The sequence below is a fragment of the Phocoena sinus genome, chromosome 1, assembly GCF_008692025.1.
Source record: "Phocoena sinus isolate mPhoSin1 chromosome 1, mPhoSin1.pri, whole genome shotgun sequence".
Taxonomy (NCBI): domain Eukaryota; kingdom Metazoa; phylum Chordata; class Mammalia; order Artiodactyla; family Phocoenidae; genus Phocoena; species Phocoena sinus.
The window spans coordinates 181,709,706-181,734,452 of record NC_045763.1 but is presented as its reverse complement, the minus strand read 5'-3'; the positions used below and the strand labels follow the sequence as shown (position 1 = coordinate 181,734,452).

Below are 24,747 nucleotides of genomic sequence, written 5' to 3'. Positions count from 1 at the left end.
TATATGTATAAACATTCAGCAAAATGTCTGGAAGATACACATCAATTGATAACGGGGGTTATTCTGGAAAGGATTTGGGATTAGAACAGCAGTCAAGAAAGACTAGCTTTTTCAGAACTCTACTCAATACCTTATAATAACCTATAACGGAAAAGAATCTGAAAAAGAATATATATATATATATATATATATATATATGAATCACTTTGCTGTATACCTGAAACTAACACAACATTACAATATTGTATATCAACTCTATTTCAATAAAAAAATTTTTTAAAAGTATCTTAGAACCTCATGGCCAGAAACAGGGGCCACATTGTTTTAAAGAACCCTGCCTATTCCTGGTTTGAAACCCACTCAGAATGCCCGAGAGCCCTGGTTTTCAAAGGTACTTTAGCAAGAACATATTTGTTGCTCTACACCTTAGCCCCAGGCGAGGACTCTGATTGACAAGAAGAAACAGTATCTGATCGGGGGTGCTCACCGATAGTTTCTTCAATGTCACTGCATCTGACTCAGTCTATCCAGGCTACTCCAGTGCTGGCCTCGTGAGAAATGGCACAGCCAGGCTGGAACCCAGTAATATAACTCCATGCTCTGTGTTGCCTCTTCCATGATTGCATTTTTGTTAGAGGTTTTTATATTCACCCAGCATTTATGCCATTCTTTGGAAACCAAGGTTAGGCTTGCCTTCTCTCTTCTGAAAAATGTAATCTCATTTCTCTGTGCGTGCCAGAACCTGAGAGCACTTTGAAAGTCTCCATATTCAGCTCTCATTATTTACAGAGTAATGGTACTTAGCAATAAATGACACACAGAGGGAATTCTCCATACGGTGGCCATATAAAACCCACACTGATGTGGCACAAGAATTAAAAAAAAGCTCAAGGAGACAGCAAGGAAAGCAAGGTTGTATCTAGTTTTGCCTCTGTTACTATCTCTCTGATTCTGGGCTGGTTATTTAACTTCTCTGGATCTGTTTCGTAATCTTTACATTGTTCAGGTGGTTATCAAAAAGATACAATTTACAGCTCACACGCCAATGCCATAGACTTCTGTTTGACAGACAGCATTGCATCAAAATGCATCAGAAGCAAAAACTCTTTAACTATGGGAGAAATGGACAAAGACATAATTTTAATCGAAAAGCCACCCCTAATTGAGTGGGAGCTGCTCAACTGCAGGGTGGGGGGTTGGCTTTAGATGTTCTCCAAGGTTCCTCCCATCGGGGGAGCCGTCATTCTGGTGATGAGGTCAGCATTTCTGTGTCTTCACATGACAACCCCAGTCACCTCTGCAAGTCCAGTGCCACAGAATGCACAAGGCAGAACTTCCAGACTCCTTTTGGTTCAAGCACTACTTGTAGACAAAGCCGTGCCCTCAGCTGCAGAATTTGGAACTTCAGACCATGTCATGGATTAGATCGCTGATGAGCAGAGCTCATGGCTTTGAAGCACCGAACACATTTTTTTTTTTTATCTTTCCAGAGATGGTGTTTGTATGCTTGACTTAGCCGAAATGCATCACGGGTGTTTTCTTTATTATCTCTCTTTTAGTATCTAGTTCCTTGCCACTTTCAGGGTCCCGGATTGGCTCGTACTTCCTCGCATCCCTGAGCTTAAGCCTAGGTTGAAAGTTAGAGCAAAAGTGAAACAGTTTGGAAATGTGGTATGACTGCTTTCGGCTGAAGTGTTAAAATTGCCAGCAAATCAGAAAACAAAGAGAAGACAGAGCATTTGCCCAAAGCAGAATTTCACCAGCATGAATAATTTTCAGGGCTTAGGAGGCTATTAAACTTTTTCTTTACACATATTTCTAAGCTCCATTGAGATCGCTCCCTGAATTCCCAGATGTTTATAATATCTTGATGAGTCAAGCCATGTTCGGTTTCAGAGTCAAGTTGTAAGTCCCCTCCAGCTCAGATTGTTTTAAATTTTATTATCTTTACTAACATTTCTGGCATGCAGCTTTGAGACCATAACGTGAAACTGGGTCAGACAGATGGCTGGACTAGTGGCTTATGACCTAAGTCTCAAAATGTGGGCATGTGCTAAATATAATTACCAAAAGAATACATTCACAATTTTTTATTTAAGTTTTTAGTTAAACAGTGATTGAGTCACCACTCTCCACCAAAGCCTCAAGTGGAAAAGTCTTAAACAGTCTCCACGTATATGCTGCTTGTTTAGTTTATAGTTTTCGTATCTTAAAATTTCTTATTTCATCTTTCACGGACGAGTGCCACTGTTCTTAAACTTCAGAATCCTAGGTACAAGCAGCAGGTGATGCATTCAGGATTACTTCAATGTGGTCAGGAAACTCAAGGCTTTTCTGTTGTTCTCATCCTCATCACCTCCTCTGAAGAAGAAGAATCAGGACCAACTCCTCCCCACACCTACCCAAGGGTACAAAGAGACCCCAGCCCCCTTTGTAATCCAAAGGACCACTATTTGGATGGGTCCACCACATTTGAGAAAGAAAAGAGAGGATTGTCTCTCGCTTTGTGTAATCCTGAGTCATTTAGGTGGTTATCTTAGAAAAGATGCCAGATACTGTCTTACGACCAGAAAGGATACAGTGCAGAAAATAGAGACATTGTAGAGAGACGTGATATCACTGGTTACATTGACAAGAGCTAGAATTAGTTGGTAATGTCATTTCCAAATGGTTATTTTCAGGCACCTTTTGTTTCTTGAAGTTTTGTAGGGACCATTGGAGCAGAAATTATACCTAGTACCCATTTGACTATTTTTTTTTAACTCTGTGATTTTTTTTAAAGCCCTTTATGGAGCTTAAAAAAAGAAAGAAAGAAAGAAAGAATACAACAAAAAGCTGGCGGGTGGTCTTGAAATGATGGAATCACATCTTTATTTGAACTACGCTTAGGTTTCTTGGCACGTTTAGGGCTGAACAGGTTGGAGAAATTCAGTACAAATAATCTGGGCTGGAAGAGGATGTGAACCTCAACCAAATGCTGGGAGGGACCTGAACATTTTTTTTTTCATCAGATCCTGAACCCATTTCAGCAGCCCTAGCTATACCTCTGAGGTTACACTTCCATGCTGTATAGAGAAAACATACCAGAATTTTCTAGTATAACTACAACCAAATCTGCAGTGTCCACTGGTCCCTACCAAAGAGTTACAGCTAAACATTTCTTACTGTAAAGAGTCAGAAAACAGAGGAACATACAAAAACATCACAATCCGTTCCTTCCTTGTGCCTTATGATATAAACACAGGCCCCAGCAGTTTGTGTCCAAAATACTCAGGGCAGAAACAGTCAATGAGTCCGATTAGAATTGCTCAGCAGATTTAATACACACTTTATTCTACATGCGTCTCCATTTTATTTTCTGTCTTTTATTAATCTTTTAAATATATCAGTGGAAGAAAATTCTTGAGTAACTTTTTTTCTGGAAGCAGAAAACAGGTCAGTTTAGGTAAGATTAATGCACATGTACTGAATTTCTATGGGGGAAAAACAGAAATTAGGACATGAATGAAAAGGAAGGCACACCGTTATTACTGCTGCATGCCAGGTTGATTTGACCCACTAGTAAACGTGCTATTCAGTGTATCTATCGATGTAACGGAAAACAGCACAGCTACTTTTTACCTTAAACATTTTTAAGTGGAAAGACTACTAAAAGGTGGTAACCTGGGCTAACCCAACTGTCTTTATTTCTGCTCCCAGTGCTAAGCAGCTGAGAGTTTGGGGTCCAGCCCCAGGACCCAGCTGATTTCACTTCCATGATGGATTATACTACTCAAGTACACAGGACTCCTTGGCCAGCCCTCAGCTCATCTCCTGCATAATTCACCAGGTCACCTCTTTCAAACTGTTTCCCTTGTTAAACCCACAAACTCACGCTTTCAAGATATTACTTTGTAAACTAACACATTGATAAAGAGATTAACTACTCCCTTCCTAATATTCCCCTTTCCCTTTGGTTTTGGGGGTTGAAATGTTCTTTCCAAGCCAAAGCTTCCACCTTTGCTTTTGTATCTTTTTTTTTAGATTCCACATATAAGTGATATCATATGATATTTGTCTTTCTCTGGCTGGCTTACTTCACCCTGATATCTAAAGCAGACAAAGAATGCACACAAAAAAGAAACTTATAGGCCAATATCACTGATGAACATATATGCAAAAATGCTCAACAAAATACTAGCAAACCGAATCCAACAATATATTAAAAGGATCATACACTTCTGCTTTTAAACCAGTTTGTTAGAATCCCCATCAGGTCCTTGACTGGGCACTACTTACCTACAAATTTATGTTCAGGTCCTAAATCTTACCTAGAAATCTACTCACATCTCTCTCATCTAAAGATATCCTCCATTCTCTTTAAACCACTGCAACCAGGAGTTTGTACTTGCCGCCCACTAGGACTGACCCCTGACCTTGACAATGACAAACCCAAGTCGGTTCTCAGCCCCCATCACGCTTGCCCTGTCAGCAGCACTTCACACAATCACCCTTAGTCTGTTCAACCCAAGAGGCCAAATCCAATTAACCAATTGCCAAATCTCAACCTGTTGACCCTTACAGAGCGTTTGAAACCGTTAACTAACCTGTCATTACTGAAACCACCCGCCTCCAGTTTTTCTTGATATTTAATTCTCTTGGTTTGTCTAATAATTCTCCAAATATTTCTTTTCAGTCCTCTTGGTGGAGTCCCCTTCCTCTATCCATCCCCGAAATGTAGACTTTCGATCAAATATACAAAAAACTATATGTAGAAAAAATAGCTTGAAGTGAGTCACTAAAACGTTTTCTCAGGTTAGTTAGAGTGAGTTATTTACTTCCATTTTACTACTGTATATGTTCTATTTTTCTCTAATTATCTTAACGAACTTTCATTTTATTTCCATCAAAATAATGCATACACATGCTTAAAAATTAAATGGCATAGAAATAGTTACAAGGAAAAACAATGCTTGTCTTCGATTCAACCACCACACACTGAATCCTGCTTTCCAGAAAACAACTTTTAATCATTGCTGTTTTAAGACTTACATGCTTTATGTCTTGAAACAATTATTCATAGGAATAGGATACAAGTCAGACTGCTTTAACAAGGAACTCCAAAACACAGTGATATAAGGCACTGCTCTGGCCTCCCTGGGGAGGACATGGCCCTTTTCCACAAGCTTCATAGACATTCTGCCTCACCTGCACTCCAGCCTAGGGAAGGCAGGGAGAGAGAGGAGGGGCGGCCAGGCTCCTTCTATTTCAAGAAACTGACCTAAAGGCTGCACACTACATTCCAGCATGGCTCCTTGTTGGCCATACCTAGCTTCAGGGAAAATGTAGTTGTTAGCTGGGTGTTCATGTACCCAGATTCATTTTTATTGTATAAAAGAAAGGGAGAATGAACATTAAAAGATCCACTAGAAGCCCCTGCCACATGTATGCAGATCCTTCTGAACAATCAGCTTCAGATGTCACCTGTTGGCTTCTGCAATGTTGGATGAAGATCTAGTTCATCTATAACCCCTTCCCTTCTTCCTTCCCCTCCCTAATAGAGTTAGTTCACTAATATTGGTCCCTCTCTATGTTATCTTTATGCCCTCTTTGTAAAATGACCATGTTATCACCTGTATCCTTCCCTCCACTTCTCAATGTTGTAAACAAATCTTACTCTTATACCATCAAGGTTCATAACATTTACATTTTTTTGATGTACCCACATAAAGTCTTTGGTGTTTGTCCCTGGGTTGCTTCTACAAGATGAAAAAACAGTTAATAGCAGTGACAACATTTGATGGTGTAAACATTAATCACTTGTGCTGAGTAGTGCACTTTAACTCCACTCTCGTCTCTGAGACACCAAGATCGTGAACACTCTCTAAAGAGGATCTTCCTAGAATCAATTCAAGTTGATTCTCCCTTCTAATGTCCTCACCATTTATTCAAACTCGTGTCATAGTTTACTTTGCTCTATTTCTGAACTATGAATTTATTGCATAGTTTATCCTTCTGCTTCTGAATGGTTTTTCTTTGTCATCTTTCCTCCATCCCTAATATCTTCAGCTTCCCACTCCTTCTATCAATTGCTTGAACCTCACTTCATTCATCTTCGTTCATTCAGCCTCATTCATCATCCTGAGATGTACCCGAGCTCATTTGCTTCATATCCAGACTATGATTTTCTTTTAAAAGATTTTTTTGATATGGACCATTTTTAAAGTCTTTATTGATTTTCCTACAATATTGCTTCTGTTTTATGTTTTGGCTTTTTGGCCCCAAGGCATGTGGGATCTTAGCTTGCCGACCAGGGATCGAACCTGCACCCCCTGCATTGGAAGGCGAAGTCTTAACCACTGGACCACCAGGGAAGTCCCTTGTCAGCACTTTAAAAAATCAGTTTTCCTTCTACTTCCTCTGATATCTGCCATGCTTTCTTTTCACTGTATGTTTAAACCTTTTTTTCTTTTACTATAATTTTAATGAGGCTTCAACTGAGAGATTAAATAGAGTGTGCTCAGTCTGGCGTTTTCTACTGGAAGTACACATTTTATGTTGAAAAATTTCAGCAGTTTGGTGCTCACTTTGGCAGCACATATGGTAAAATTGGAACGATACAGAGGTTACCGTGGCCCCTGCACAAGGATGAGACACAAATTCGTGAAGTGTTCCATATTTTTTGCACCCCAATGTTCATGGCAGCACTATTTACAATAGCCAAGACATGGAAGCAAACTAAGTGTCCATCAACAGATGAGTGGGTAAAGAAGATGTGGCACATATATACAATGGAATATTACTCAGCCACAAAAAAGAATGAAATAATGCCATTTTCAGCAACATGGATGGACCTAGAGATTATACTTAGTGAAGTAAGTCAGAAAGAGAAAGACAAATATTATATGATATCACTTATACATGGAATCTAAAAAATAATACAAATGAATTTATTTATAAAACTAGAAACAGACTCACAGACAAGAAAACAAACTTATGGTTACCAAAGGGGAAAGGCTGGGGGGAGGACAAATTAGGAGTATTGTATTAGCATATACACACTATTATATTTAAAATAGATAAACAACAGGCCCCTACCATATAGCACAGGGAACCATATTCAATATCTTGTAATAACCTATAATGGAAAATAATCTGAAAAATATACATAAATACGTGTAATTGGATCACTTTGCTGTACACCTGAAACTAAAACAATATTGTAAATCAACTATATGTCAATAAAAAAAAATTTTTTAAGAAAAAAATTTTTAACAATTTGTACTCTTTAGAGGTTTCCCTGAGCCTTTTCTCCTCCATCTGCCTGCTCAGCCTGGCTCTTCACCATCACAATTGAGATTTCTTCAATTTCTCCATACATATGGTCCCTAAATTGCTGTATGTGGCCTTATTTAATACTTACCACACTCCTGTGCTATAAGTACTATTATTATCCCTACTTTATAAATGGGGAAGCTTAGGGACAGAGGAGTTAAATTACTTGCCCAATAACTCATAGCTAGGAAGCTACGGAGGCAGAATTTAAACATGCTCTTAACCATCACCCTGTACGGCTTCATCCTTTCAACTCAAACAATCTAATTGCTATGGTCAGTAAAGGTGAGTAATTCATCTTAAATACCTCAAATATAAAAATTAGTTAACATATCACCATCTCCTCTGATTATGCATTCTTCTAGGACTACCAGTAATTTTGATTTACTGACAACGTATGTTTTGTTTTCGTGACATTTAGCAGGAATATGCCATTACTCAGCCTTTTGTTTTTCCCAAATCTGAAAATTCATTCCAAAAGAGTTTCATAGAAACTCTTAATGACTGAAAATCATGGTTCTGCTACTATATAATGTTGAGAATAATAAATACTATACTTATGGGATTAATTATTAAATCCAGCTAGGAATCACAGCCTTCCTAAGGCAAATAATTATAATGACACACAATAATGTTTAACATCTACGATGGGTACTGAAGTTGGGAGTGCGTAATGCATGTCAAAACAGTAACAGAGATTCTATACATCATAAGAAAATAATTCTGAGAATTTCTCTAAGAGAAGTAACTGTTGGTCAAACTAATAAGCAGGAAATATTTACTACCAGAAATCTATGTATCCTTCCTGATCTATCTTTTAGGACCCTGCATAGAAAGTCTCTTCCAACCCTAAAATTTTATATTCCTATCCACCCATATGCTGGTGGGTATGGCCAGGATGGGATGAGATAAAACAGTAAGACTGGCTTTGAGGTCAGACGATGCTGAGCTTAAATTCCAGTTCAAGGTTCAGCTACCTATGAGCTGTGTGATCTTGGGCCAGTTATTTCCTCTCTCTTAGTTTCCTTATTGACATAATGAGGGAAATACAACCTATTTTAGGTAGGCGATTAGGAAAAGCCTCACAGGAGGTGATAATTTTTGCAGAGTCCTGCATGACATAAAGGGTTGACATTTCTAAGAGGTACACAAAATCTCAAGCTCATAAAGGGAAAAATATATATAATTTCTTTATACACTCTGGGTAACCATAATCTGTTTTGCAAGGAAAACAGCAGACCTAGAGGTAGTTTCCATAACTAATAAAGAGCTCACACAAACCAGTAAGAAAGGGAGCAATCAAATACATTTAAAATGAGGTATAGAAAAGCAAGTTAGGAAAAAATACCTATGGTCAATGAGAAGAAGAAAAAAAAAATGTCCAACTTCTCTCTTAAAATCAAATAATATCGGGGCTTCCCTGGTCGTGCAGTGGTTGAGAGTTCGCCTGCCAATGCAGGGGACGTGGTTTCGTGTCCCGGTCCAGGAGGATCGCACATGCCACGGAGCGGCTGGGCCCGTGAGCCATGGCCGCTGAGCCTGCGCGTCAGGAGCCTGTGCTCCGCAACGGGCGAGGCCACAACAATGAGAGGCCCACGTACGGCAAAAAAAAAAAAATCAAATAATATCAATTAAAAATCTAGGAGATATGATTTTTCACATATCAGAAATTGTTTAAAATAACAAAAAACTGATGCTGCCCAGTTCTAGAGAAGATGTAAAGATCACTCTCATGCAGGTTGTTACAGTCTCATCAACATTTAAAATGACATATTTTTTGACCCAGTAACCCCACTTCTGGCAATTTGGCCTGTGGATTTACTTTCACAGCTTTCCAGCATGTACGAGGATATTTATTATAGAAATTATCTGTGATAGCAAAAAAAAAAAGTAGCAACAATCAAAGCTTTATCAATAGAAATGGCTAAAGTATAGTATATACATATGATATAAAAGTCTACAAGAATTAAAAAAAATAAGAGATATTTTTTAGATCATCTAAATACTTAAAACAGGGACTCCCTTAAATCTATAATTAATTTAGGGGAATTTGACCCTTTTACAAAGCAGAGTCTTTCTATTCAAAGCAGAGTTTTATTCTCTTTCACTTGAAATTTCTTTAATGTCTTTCAGAAAATTTCTTCTCTATGTCTTGTACATTTTTTAATCAAGTGTATAATGTTTCAATCATTTTGTTGGCTATTGGGAATGAGATTTCTTCTTCCATTATAATTTCTCAATGATTTTTTTCATGACTATAGCAGGGGTCAGCAAACAACCAATGTGGGCCAAGTCTGGGCTGCTGCCTGTTTTTAAAATAAAGTTCCACTGGGACACGGCCATGCCTGTGTTTATTTTTTGTCTACAGCTGCTTTTGCCCTACAACAGCAGAGGTGTGTAGTTGCAATACAGACGGTATGACCACAAGCCTAAAATATTTACTAGCTAGGCTCTTTACAGAAAAACATTTGCCAACCCCTGATGTACAGGAAAGTTATTTGATTTTATATGTTAATTGATAAGCAACTTCCCTACTGAATTTTCTTAATGTTTTTAATGATTTTCACTTTTCTTGGGTTTTCTAGGTTAAAAAGTCACATGTGCAAGGAATGATACTACTGCCTCTTCTTTCCTTTACTTAATGTTTTTATTCTTTCTCTGTTGTAACTGCTTTGGAGTGACTTTCCAGAGAACTGCCAAATAATTCTGGTGGTAGCAGGCATCCTGGCTTTAATAGCAATGGCTTCTAATGTTTCATTGAAAACTGTCATCCTGCATTTTAGCTTGAGATAGGTATTTTTATCACGGTGAGGAAATATCAAGCCATTCTTATTTTACTAGGGTTTTATACCAATCAGGCTTGATCATTTACCTTTATGAAAGAACCTTTCAATAGTTATGATCATTTAGAAAAAGTGTAAACCATTCCTATAGCGCATTAGCAAATGTCCTAATGTGCTTGCCCCCGAGACCAGCTATCAGCTCCTTCATGTTCAGCTGTAGACAGCGGCCTCCCTGTAGCCACACCCTCCCCGGGCATCCACAGATCTGCTGATTGCACAGGACAAGGCATCAGCTCCTTGAGATTTATGAGGCCTCCTTCTGCGTTCTCCTTCCTACAGAGATATTGATCTCTAATAAATACTTTACACCAAACCCCCTCTCCACATATGCCGCCAGAGTCCCCAACCTGCCCATCTAGGGAGTTACTGAAGGGCTGAGTCTGAACTCCTTATCGTGCCCTACCTACACCCCTACCTACACACCACGTTACTTTGTCTCTGGATTCCTCTCTGCTTCCCTGAGCTCAGCCCACACGCTGGCTTCCTCCTCTCCCTGCGCCGCCGTGTCATGTCCTGCAGGCTCCCCAGGCCTGAGGACCACGCCCTCGCGTTCCCCTCTGTCTGGACGGACTCACACCCTCCGCTCGCTCACGTCCCTGCTCGGCGGCCTCCTCTTCATGCCTCTAGATGTCAAATGGTCCACACTCACGCCTCCCACCTCATCCCAGCTCACCATTCTCACCCCCTTTACCCTGCTTACTTTCTTCAGAGCGGATCACAACCTGACATGCACATATCTGTTGATTTACTTATTGTGCCTCTCCCCAACTTTAATGGAAGCAGGCCTGTTCTATTTTACTCACTAAAACAGTCCCTGGGACAGAGTAGGTGCTCAATATACATCTGTTGAAGGCACAAGCAATTACCTAAAAATAAAATGATCTTACCCTACAGGCTCAATGAGATCTTAACACAACTTATTATAAAAATTGAATGTAAAAGAGTGTTGCAAACAATCCTATTTTGCCCTTGACATAGCGTATTCGTCTGGAAGTGTTTTCTTCATACATTTTACTGACTTCAATTTTCAGAGACCTAAAGTTTGGGGTTTAAATTTTTCCACTATCACCTTTTTTCTATAACCAATGAGGAGCTAGTAAACTCCAAAGCATTCAAATATGATTGTAAAGCTCAATAATAAAAAGAATCCCCTTGTCATATAGTTATATTTTTTAATTAATTTTAATTAAATAAGTAGTATATGATTACATTCTTTTGGGAAAAAAACTAAACATCAATGATAAGGCTAAGGTCTACTTTGACTTTTACCACCAAGATCAATCCCCTTTCTCTCTCTCAAGAAATAAACATAATAGCAGTTTAGTACAGATTCATCCAGACCTTTTTCTATATACTACTTGTATATATAGTTAAGTGATATTTATGTGTATGGAAGTGTTCATTTCATAAGTGTAGTAGCTCATTTAATCCTGATGGAAGTCATATCCACGAGGCATTATTTATTAAATAATAATGATATTCTATATCTCATAGGGTTATTTTGATGATTAAGAGTTCATGTGAGTGAGAACACTTAGCGGTGTGCTTCCTACAATGTAAACACTTCTTAAGTGAGATGAACAAGTCTACATTACATATTCTGTAATATGCAGGCACTCATAATCACTGAGGTGCTAGGATCTGGGGAGACATCTAACACCCATATTCAATTCCTGAGATGAAAAGGGGTTTTTAAATATCCTAAGGAATTATCATATGTCACAGAAACTCATATACTTCTATTAGTTCTACTATTAGTGGTTTATAGTTTTATTTAACAATATAATCATCTTATCTCACTATAGTTAAAAATAGCTTTTTGGTTTCAATGCAAATGATCCTTATTAAATACAGTAAAACACTGCTAAAATTTTATGAACAGAAACCTTCATTACAGGATTAGTTACTGGAAATAACTAAATATCTAACAATAGGAATCTGTAGAATAAATTATGATATACGCATGGGATGAAATATCTTGTCACCATTACAATGATATTTACAAAGACTTTTAATGATAAGGGAAAAGGCTGAATAACTATATAGTTTAAAAAACAACATATAATGATTTTGTACTTAAAAACAGAGCAAGAAATGTGCTCCATTTGTAGATGGCAATGAGTATAGAAACCACAAGCCTTGTGCTCTGGGGAAAAGAAATTATCAGAATACAAAATCGTACATTCGGCATGATTTCAACTTTGTAAAAAATGTTATGGAATTAGAGCTAAAAAGAACTAACCCGACATGTCAACAGTGCTTATTACTCTGTGAAAAAAATTACAGATGATTTTAAATTTCTTTACCATGTATTTGTTCTGATAATCAGAAAAAAATACTCTTTTAAGATACTTCCATTAGTTTTCTAGAGATCCCTAATTCAACCATATACAATATAATTTGAATATTCTGAACTTTATACCAATGGAACTCATGGACTTAGGATGCTCAGCAAGGCAAATGCCAAGTTGTTAAATATAAATTATCACTTGAGTAAGAGGTTTAGAATTTGATATTTATAAACTGTACAATTGGAAGCATTTAATACACACTACATAGTTGAAATTATTTTTTAAACCAGCCTCATAACCAATTATGTTTCATGTTTATATTCTTCATTTTCTTAAATAAAAGTCTGCTGCTTTATTCCAAGTATCTATAAATTAGTTGCACTGATAGATTGAAGAGAACTGAGAAGATAAAAAGGTTTGCCATTCACTAAGTTCTGAGCCTGGATCTCTCTTCTTTAAAGAAATATCATTAACCGGATGGAATTCTACCGCCTGGGTTGCTGCACCCTTTTGTGAGTTGGCTCCCCAGAGAATTAGTCCGCGAACGTTACCTGTGAGAGGCATTTCCCCTCCTAGCACCCCTTGGCCTTTTCCTTCCACAGAACGGTCAAGATATCCCTGCCCCACTTCTTCAGAAGTGCTTATGATTCAAGATGAGTAGGGAAATGTAATTAACAGAAAAAGATATAATAGAAAAAAGTGTATAAATATGCACACATGCAGACTGTCTATGGTCACTGAAAATTCCAGTGAGAAATCTTGGTGTTTATTAAATGTCCCTACTCTCTCAGAAGGCTCCCGCGAAAGGATGCAACTTCCCTTTGCTTGGTGCCCCCTGAAGTCTTGGCTTCACCTGATGCTTCTAGGCTGTCTCAGCATCTGTATCCCCTAAGGTTTATTCCCATCTACATAGAAAACACTAAGTTAAGAGCCACTGAAAGAAAAAGAAACTCTCTCCAATCCTCCTGTTGGGACTGCCAGTTTTGTCAATGCCTTTTCCTACATTATCACTTCTCTTATCTCCTGAGAACGCCCAGGAAAGAAAAAGATTCTGTCCTCTCAAAGTTGGGGCAAGTTTCAAAACCTGGCTAGGTCTCCCCCTAGTGACAAAGTCAATTCATTTCTTCTGAGAGACATTATATTTGTTTTCGGATTTAGTTATTTCATAAAATGCTGGAGGTAAATATTTTCCAGAATGGGAAACCTAGACCAAATTCTTTATAAAAATGCTATGGGATGCATATGGACACTATTAATGGGAATCCTGATAACACAGCAGGTTAATGTCACAATTTTAACATTGGGATATAAGTCATAACAAATTCCAAAAATATAACTCAAAGGAGCTCCGAATTACTGGAAGGTAGTTATGTGCATGAAGTCATAAATTCCATAATAGCAAAATTCTAAAATTAGTTCTCCCAACCCCATTGTTAGGTAGATAGTATTACCCATTATTTATTTATTTTACTATGCATCATTTATTAATGACAGTTAAAAAACCTGAGGCTCAAAGAGGTTGATGTGTTGAAGACAACATAGCTAGGAAAAGGTGAACCTGGGATTTGAATTTTGTCTGACTTCCCAGCCGTTGGGCTTCACGCTGCACTGTGTTAACCTAACATTCCACATCTCCTCCTAATACCTGGCCTCCCGTCGTACCTGTACTGGCTCCAGTTTGGATGTTAGACCCAGATCTCAGGCATTTTTCTGTTCTGATTTATCCTTTAAGCTCATATCTGTCTTTGTTTCTTGGAGCCCATGTTCCCTTAGCACTAAAGTTCTCATTTTCTAGAGCACCACAGACTACCTAGGACTCCTGTCAAAATCTAATCAAGTTAAAAAGTGGTTGGGCATTGCCTGCCTCGAACCCCACCTCCTACACTCCTCACTTTAAGTTCCATACAGGGAAGGATCACGCACAGAATAGGTGATCACAGATGTCTGCTGAAGGAATGAATGAGTGAATGAGAGAATGAATAGCAAGCATCATTCAAACAAGTTAAGTTTCTAACGTCGATTTTTCTTTCGCTTCTGTCTAGCCTAAAATTCTGACCCCCATGTTTCTGATACTGATCTGATTACTTTGATCCTGATTTCTGACTACATCCTTGCTCTAGCCTTGGCACTTTGGGACCTGGGGTTTATCCTGAGTATCATATATGTCCCTCTTCCCTCTTATCTGTAAGACAAAACACTCTTTCCCAGATTATAGTCAGGACCATGAATGGGGGAAAAAAAGGATTTGAGGGGCCCCAGTCTCTGGGATTACTCCCTAGATACAACTTTCCCAAAGAAAGGTAAGAAAATACATTTACTCTGTAACCCACCTCCTTTTGAGAAATCCATCTGTTCTACAAATGCAGAGAAATGCAGCTGGAGGGAAGACAGTTCACTTAAAATCTTTCAAGTGTGGCTCTTGTCACAGGTTAACATCTAGTGGGTTACTTGACCTTAGGCCAGATGAAATTTTCTACTAAGAAGTAATATGTGGACAGATCATCCAAAATGAAAATAAATAAGGAAACACAAACTTTAAATGATACATTAAACAAGATGGACTTAATTGATATTTATAGGACATTCCAACCAAAACAAAAGAATACACATTTTTCTCAAGTGCTAATGGAACATTCTCCAGGATAGATCATATCTTGGGTCACAAATCAAGCCTTGGTAAATTTAAGAAAATTGAAATTGTATCAAGTATCTTTTCCAACCACCACGCTATGAGACTAGATATCAATTACAGGAAAAGATCTGTAAAAAATACAAACACATGGAGGCTAAACAATACACTACTTAATAACGAAGTGATCACTGAAGAAATCAAAGAGGAAATCGAAAAATAACTAGAGACAAATGACAATGGAGACATGACGACCCAAAACCTATGGGATGCAGCAAAAGCAGTTCTAAGAGGGAAGTTTATAGAAATACAATCCTACCTTAAGAAACAGGAAACATCTCGAATAAACAACCTAACCTTTCACCTAAAGCAATTAGACAAAGAAGAACAAAAAATACCCTCCAAAGTTAGCAGAAGGAGAGAAATCATAAAAATCAGATCAGAAATAAATGAAAAAGAAATGAAGGAATCGGTAGCAAAGATCTATAAAACTAAAAGCTGGATCTTTAAGAAGATAAAAGAAATTGATAAACCATTAGCCAGATTCATCAAGAGAAAAAGGGAGAAGACTCAAATCAATAGAATTAGAAATGAAAAAGGAGAAGTAACAACTGACACTGCAGAAATACAAAAGATCATGAGAGATTACTACAAGCAACTATATGCCAATAAAATGGACAACCTGGAAGAAATGGACAAATTCTTAGAAATGCACAATCTGCCAAGACTGAATCAGGAATAAATAGAAAACATGAACAGAGCAATCACAAGCACTGAAATTGAAACTGTGATTTAAAATCTTCCAACAAACAAAAGGCCAGGACCAGATGGCTTCACAGGAGAATTCTATCAAACATTTAGAGAAGAGCTAACACCTATCCTTTTCAAACTCTTCCAAAATATAGCAGAGGGAGGAACACTCCCAAACTCATTCTACAAGGCCACCGTCACCCTGATACCAAAATCAGACAAGGATGTCACAAAGAAAGAAAACTATAGGCCGATATCACTGATGAACATAGATGCAAAAATCCTTAACAAAATACTAGCAAACAGAATCCAACAGCACATTAAAAGGATCATACACCATGATCAAGTGGGGGTTATTCCAGGAATGCAAATATACGCAAATCAATCAATGTGAGAAACCATATTAACAAAGTGAAGGAGAAAACCATATGGTCATCTCAATAGACGCAGAGAAAGCTTTCAACAAAATTCAACACCCATTTATGATAAAAACCCTGCAGAAAGTAGGCATAGAGGGAACTTTCCTCAACATAATAAAGGCCATATATGACAAACCCACAGCCAACATCATCCTCACTGGTGAAAAACTGAAAGCATTTCCACTAAGATCAGGAATAAGACAAGGTTGCCCACTCTCACCACTCTCATTCAACATAGTTTTGGAAGTTTTAGCCACAGCAATCAGAGAAGAAAAGGAAATAAAAGGAATCCAAATTGGAAAAGAAGAAGTAAAGATGTCACTGTTTGCAGATGACATGGTAGTACACATAGAGAATCCTAAAGATGCTACCAGAAAACTACTAGAGCTAATCAATGAATTTGGTAAAGTAGCAGGATACAAAACGCACAGAAATCTCTTGCATTCCTATACACTAATGATGAAAAATCTGAAAGTGAAATCAAGAAAAGACTTCCATTTACCATTGCAACAAAAAGACTAAAATATCTAGGAATAAACCTACCTAAGGAAACAAAAGACCTGTATGCAAAAAATTATAAGACACTGATGAAAGAAATTAAAGATGATACAAATAGATGGAGAGATATACCATGTTCTTGGATTGGAAGAATCAACAGTGTGAAAATAACTCTACTACTCAAAGCAATCTACAGATTCAATGCAATCCCTATCAAACTACCACTGGCATTTTACACAGAATTAGAACAAAAAATTTCACAATTTGTTTGGAAACACAAAAGACCCCAAATAGCCAAAGCAATCTTGAGAACGAAAAACAGAGCTGGAGGAATCAGGCTCCCTGGCTTCAGACTATACTACAAAGCTACAGTAATCAAGACAGTATGGTACAGGCACAAAAACAGAAAGATAGATCAATGGAACAGGATAGAAAGCCCAGAGATAAACCCATGCACATATGGTCACCTTATCTTTGATAAAGGAGGCAGGAATGTACAGTGGAGAAAGGACAGCCTCTTCAATAAGTGGTGCTGGGAAAACTGGACAGGCACATTTCAAAGTATGAGATTAGATCACTCCCTAACACCATACACAAAAATAAACTCAAAATGGATTAAAGACCTAAATGTAAGGCCACAAACTATCAAACCCTTAGAGGAAAACATAGGCAGAACACTCTGTGACATAAATCACAGCAAGATCCTTTTTGACCCATCTCCTAGAGAAATGGAAACAAAAATAAACACATGGGACCTAATGAAACATCAAAGCTTTTGCACAGCGAAGCAAATCATAAACAAGACCAAAAGACAACCCTCAGAATGGGAGAAAATATTTGCAAATGAAGCAACTGACAAAGGATTAATCTCCAAAATTTATGAGCAGTTCATGCAGCTCAATATCAAAAAAACAAACAATCCAATCCAAAAATGGGCAGAAGACCTAAATAGATATTTCTCCAAAGAAGATATACAGACTGCCAACAAACACATGAAAGAATGCTCAACATCATTAATCATTAGAGAAATGCAAATCAAAACTACAATGAGATATCATCTCACACCAGTCAGAATGGCCATCATCAAAAAATCTAGAAACAATAAATGCTGGAGAGGGTGTGGAGAAAAGGCAACACTCTTGCACTGCTGGTGGGAATGGGAATTGATACAGCCACTATGGAGAACAGTATGGAGCTTCCTTAAAAAACTACAAATAGAACTGCCATATGACCCAGCAATCCCACTACTGGGCATATAACCTGAGAAAACCATAATTCAAAAAGAGTCATGTACCAAAATGTTCATTGCAGCTCTATTTACAATAGCCCGGAGATGGGAACAACCTAAGTGCCCATCATCGGATGAATGGATAAAGAAGATGTGGCACATATATACAATGGAATATTACTCAGCCATAAAAAGAAACGAAATTGAGCTATTTGTAATTTGGTGGATAGACCTAGAGTCTGTCATACAGAGTGAAGTAAGTCAGAAAGAGAAAGACAAATACCGTATGCTAACACATATATATGGAATTTAAGAAAAAAATGTCATGAAGAACCTATGGGTAAGACAGGAATAAAGACACAGACCTACTAGAGAATGGACTTGAGGATATGAGGAGGGGGAAGGGTAAGCTGTGACAAAGCGAGAGAGAGGGATGGACATATATACACTACCAAACGTAAGGTAGATAGCTAGTGGGAAGCAGCCGCATAGCACAGGGAGATCAGCTCGCTGCTTTGTGACCACCTAGAGGGGTGGGATAGGGAGGGTGGGAGGGAGGGAGACGCAAGAGGGAAGAGATATGGGAACATATGTATATATATATAACTGATTCACTTTGTTATAAAGCAGAAACTAACACACCACTGTAAAGCAATTATACTCCAATAAAAAAAAAAAGAAGTAATATGCTACCCCTTTCTTTATTTGGAGAAAAAGGGCACAAGGTGAGTCCCATCTTTCCTCCAATTTTGTTATAAAACTATTTTATAAATATTTAAAAGCTATGGAAACACTAGTATTTATTAAACATAACACAGAATGGTTACTTTGGATTCTATTAACACATGCATTATTTGAAAAGATTTCCTATATTTTCACCTGAAGCAAAATATCTTGCAAATCTTTGTTTACCTTACACATTTTACTAACTACCTTGTAGCCATAGGCTGTGATTTGCAACAATCCTTAGAATATGCTGTTTTATTAGTTCAGTGACCCAGAAAGAGTATATATGTATAAAGCATATACATGAGAATATTTGTGATGGTGATTAATTATACTGCCTGGCATCTCAGAAGCATGTAAATGAAAAGCTGAATAACATATCCTATTATTAACACTCCTCTGTGAAATGAGGGGTGTGGAGAGCGTGGAACAATGGTGTGCCGAGAAGTTGGGTCAGACAAGTGATAAATCAGTTGTGGAGAAATAGGGAAGGAATTACCATAAGCATTAAGCTACCATTCTCACGCGATGAATGCAGAATAATAATACCATCTTTGTAAGTATAATGATGTTCCTTATAAATTATAGATCAATTCAGAAAAATAGCACTTTTATATTTTAAAATAAACGTAGACAGTATATCCACAACAATAATGGAAAGGTCCTGTAGTAAGCCTCAATGAAATCTTAAATCCCAAAATAGAGCTCTCTATTCATATTAATTCAAGGTAGGAATTATTCCTACCTTTTTCTTACAACAAAGAATCATTGTGTTCAATTGCCTTAACCTGCACATAATAATTCACTTGCTCCTTTATCTCTGAATGTCAGCTAGGAAGCACTGCCAATGACACTGTACAGAGAATAAAACAACCAGGACTTGGAGAAGAACCTTGGATTTCTTGGGTGGGAACGGAACAGGGAGGGTGATGCTTTTGCCTGTAGACTTACTGTTTTCAGGTTTTTATCTCCCCTACTAGATTCTAACCTCCCTCAAAACTGGATCTTATTTGTATTTCCTATAACACTGCTCACGATATGTACATGGTAGACATTTGGTAATTAAATGACTGCTTTTAGGGGCAGCCTGTTCTGTGACACAGACAAAGGAGAGCTGGAGGAAGCAGATGGGAAAAAGGAAGATCCAGTCTCCTGGATGGATATCAGTAACACCTCTGTAGTTCTAAAAATATACAGATTCCTGTGCACAACACCAGACCTATTGACTCTATCTCTCTGGAGGAAGGCTTAGGAAGACCTAGCTTTAATGTGGATCCCAGGGGGTTTTGATTGCAGCTGAAAACGAGAGCCATCGTTCAGGTACTTAATCTCTCTTTTCCTAGCCTGGTGTGCTATACATTCATGCAGTAAATAGCACCTTCTTGCTGTATATTTCTCAAACTGTATACATATCATTTATATGTATATTAATATATATACATTTTTTTACATTACCATCTCATTTGAACAATATCTACTGAACAAATTGTATTCAACAACCATGATTTTGACAAATTGTTACATTCATAGGAAACTGACTTGGCAGCTCTCCTCACAGTGGGATTTTCCCTCCTAAGTAGGACCTTCGCCCACCCTGACCTCACATGAAGACGAGTGAACTATACCCAATAGTCATGTGCAGAAGGGCCAGTGCTTGAATCTTGGACTCTAGGACACACCCAAGCAAAGAGCAGACATTTCCTCTACTCTAAGCCACCTCTAATTTGTTCACAAATGGAAAAAAGGAAGGAAGGCGTTTCCCTCAAAACAGATTTTAAAAATTCAAACTTTGTCAGCTTAAAATGATTAAAGTAAAGCTTGTCAGCTTATGGACTTCGTGTTTCCAAAGCAGTACTGCATAGACACAACTTCCATTGCTTAACACTGCCAAGAATTCTTTTTTAGTCCTACAAAATTGTGCCACAATGAAGATGTCAAATGTATCTCACCTGTCATGAATGCTGGAAAAGCTCACGTGCTAACAGATTTGTTTTCTCCATGCGGTTGGGACAAGGATGTCAGGTATGGTTGTTCAGGTTTTGCACTGCACAAGGGCACTTATCTAAGGGGATATTAGTTACCTCATGGACTCTTTATTTCTATGATTACAGTTTTATTGACTCTAAGGATGGGCAGTTTCTATATTTATTGTGACAATTCTTTGGCAGATGGCAGTAAAGCATCTTGTTCCAATATGGTCAATGAATGTCATTTTACTTTGACTTACAAAACTGGAATTAACCATCGGAAACCTAGTTGATCTAACAACATCTAAAATTACCTGTGCTTCTGAACAAAGTGCAGCTTTTTTTTTTTTAGACTGATGTATTGCTTGGCAAATATCTCAATTTTTAAAAAAATCTCTTGCTGGAGTATGAATACACTGGGTAAATTGATTTTTCAAATTGTAGTTTATATCATCCATCTGTTGTTTACAATGTTAGAATAATATTTATGAGTTCTCAGTTTACATATCCATTTAAATTAGTCGTTATGCTCAAAATTATATAATAATAATAATCACCAATAATAACTCACAAAGTATTATTTGGACATAAGTTGGTCATTATTACATAATGATCTAATATTACAGCAGTTGTTATTTGTTATTAGAGAAAAGTCACCAATACAAAATTTAACTGCTGCTAGAATTTAACAGCTTATATATAATTATTTCAAAATATTACAAATTCTTAAATAAAATACTAATCATTACATTATTTTTCTCCAGATACCAGAAAAAGTATATTTTTTAATTTCTCAAGATCAGAACATGGAAAGCCCTTAGAGAAGCAAAACTTTGAAATATTTGGAATATTGAATATATATATGGCAAATCCATAATAAAAGGAAAAGTCTTCATAATTACTGCTTTGAACAAAATGTAGCATAGACACATGCTATCTACAGAAAGCAGAAGATATGAATTTCACTTCTGCTTCCATGTCAACCAAAACCTATGATTTAAAAAACAAAACAAAACAAAAAATTTTTAAAGCAAAAAAAATTCTTAAACAAAATATATTTTCTGCTAACCAGGTACAGGACATACAATTTGACTATTATATAATACTAAAATTCTGTTGATAATTATCAACCTCAAGTAAGAAATTTAACATCTATAAAATAACACCACATTACAAGTAGGAAGTTTAGGAGAACCTATTACACACAAAAACCATCCAAGTGGTTACAAATAATCCTATCTCTTAGTTACTTTATTCTATCTCCAAAGACTCTGCATTACATTTATGTTAAAAAAAAAAAAAAAAAAAAAACTCTTTGGGGCTTCCCTGGTGGCACAGTGGTTGAGAATCTGGCTGCTAATGCAGGGGACACGGGTTCATGCCCTGGTCTGGGAGGATCCCACATGCTGCGGAGCAACTAGGCCTGTGAGCCACAGCTACTGAGCCTGCATGTCTGGAGCCTGTGCTCCGCAACGAGAGGCCACGATAGTGAGAGGTCCGCACACTGTGATGAAGAGTGGCCCCCGCTTGCCACAACTAGAGAAAGGCCTCACACAGAAATGAAGACCCAACACAGCAAAAATAAATTAATTAATTAATAAACTCCTACCCCCAACATCTTCAAAAAAAAAAAAAAACTCTTTGGGAATAAAAACAATAATAATTTGAAGAACAAGAATGGGTGCAGTGGTGGATAGCATTTATTACAGATTTTAGTAAACATAAAGAAATGGAAATGCATGTCCATACCAACACTGCAAAGGATTCCAAACTGATGTCTGGTCTGAACAATATGTAATTAATCATGCTGCGTGTGGGCAATGAGGGAAACTGCAAACTGTCAAGTGCACAATATACAGGATTCCATTTTTGGCAAGGCAATCATGGTGTTCAGAGAACCACCCCGGAGACTTTTTTTTTTTTTTTTTTTTTTTTTTGCGGTACGTGGGCCTCTCACTGCTGTGGCCTCTCCCGTTGAGGAGCACAGGCTCCAGACGCACAGGCTCAGCGGCCATGGCTCATGGGCCCAGCCGCTCCGCGGCATATGGGATCTTCCCAGACCGGGACACGAACCTGTGTCCCCTGCATCGGCAGGCAGACTCTCAACCACTGCGCCACCAGGGAAGCCCAGCCCCCAGGAGACTTTATAAGCCTAATAATGAGAATGTTCCTCATTTGACAGAAACCATAGCAATGACTGATAATAATATTGTAGAATATTTACATAGAATACAAATATTAACATCAAATAATATACCTCTTAGGGGATGGAATACAAAACCAAATGATTAAAATTATAGTAGATGCAATGATCATGAATATTTTGTTGGATCCAAAACAATGTTAATTATTTCTCAGTTACTACAGATCCAATCTTCATGTAAACCACATAGAATTTAAACATTTATTGTTAGATCTTTGCAGATTTTCAAAATACAAATATTTAGTCCAGTAGACACATGGATCCAAAAGAGTTATATACATTTTAGTAGACTTTTCTTTTTTTTTTTTTTAAGTTTTGGCTGCATTGGGTCTTCGTTGCTATGCATGGGCTTCTAGTTGTGGCGAGCGGGAGCTACTCTTCGTTGCAGTGCACAGGCTTCTCACTGTGGTGGCTTCTATTGTTGCGGAGCATGGGCTCTAGGTGTGCAGGCTTCAGTAGTTGCAGCACGTGGGCTCAGCAGTTGCGGCATGCAGGCCCTAGAGCATGCGGGCTCAGTAGTTATGGCTCGTGTGCTCTAGAGCTCAGGCTTGGTAGTTGTGGCACATGGGCTTCGTTGCTCCGTGGCATGTGGGATCTTCCCAGACTAGGGATTGAACCAGTGTCCCCTGTATTGGCAGGAAGATTCTTTAACCACTGTGCCACCAGGGAAGCCCCAGTAGACTATTTTTAAAAACTTCATCTAGATAAAACTATTTTGAAAAGCCAAGCATAAATAATAGTGTCACAACTATGCATAGAAAACATAATGGATCGTAAAAGAGGGTCTTCAAAAAAGAATATTTAGGCATTCTTAGTTACTTAAGAGTGTGCATTATGTCAGTCTGATAATGAAAAATTCAGGTAAGTTCTTTTTTGATACCACCATATTTTATATTATCCAAGAGCTAACAACTATTTTTCAGCTTCAGTGAAACACTAAAGTGTAAACACAAGTTGACATGTTTATTAACTATGCTACACGATAGTCAACTTGACACTATCATGTCACCAGAAACACAGCTGGAGGTAGGAGGCTCTACTCTTAGAAACCATGGGTAATATCAATGAAGGCATCTATTCTAGAGACAAGTCAGAGTTGCACTTTCAAATATTTCCTATGTAGAGTCACGTACCACAATGTTCATTGCAGCTCTATTTACAACAGCCAGGACATGGAAGCAACCTAAGTGTCCATCGACAGATGAATGGATAAAGAAGATGTGGCACATATATACAATGGAATATTACTCAGCCATAAAAAGGAACGAAATTGGGTCATTTGTAGTGAGGTGGATAGACCTAGAGTCTGTCATACAGAGTGAAGTAAGTCATAAAGAGAAAGACAAATACCATATGCTAACACATATATATGGAATCTAAAAGAAAAAAAAATGGTCCTGAAGGACCTAGAGGCAGGGCAGGATAATGACGCAGACATAGAGAATGGACTTGAGGACACGGGGAGGGGGAAGGGTAAACTGAGACGAAGTGGGAGAGTGGCATGGACATATATACACTACCAAACTAAGGTAGATAGCTAGTGGGAAGCAGCCGCATAGCACAGGGAGATCAGCTCGGTGCTTTGTGACCACCTAGAGGGCTGGGATAGGGAGGGTGGGTGGGAGATGCAAGAGGGAGGAGATATGGGTTGTATGTATATGTATAGCTGATTCACTTTGTTATAAAGCAGAAACTAACACACCATTGTAAAGCAATTATACTCTAATACAGATGTTTAAAAAAATATTGCCTTTGTAAATTCATTGCTCAGAATGAATCAGGCATGATATATGAAGTAAAATTAATGTTATGAGCAAAATTATGCAAGCATCAAATTCAACGTATATAATTTTCTTGAAAATATCAAAGGGATTAATAC

General features: G+C 37.8%; 1 non-coding gene across 1 annotated transcript; it reads left to right on the top strand.

Annotated features, from left to right (window-relative positions):
* The first annotated feature begins 6,558 nt into the window (after positions 1–6,558).
* LOC116745208 lies at positions 6,559–6,662 on the top strand. Its single transcript, XR_004347321.1, has one exon. It is a non-coding gene; the product is annotated as a U6 spliceosomal RNA (small nuclear RNA).
* Positions 6,663–24,747: the final 18,085 nt, after the last annotated feature.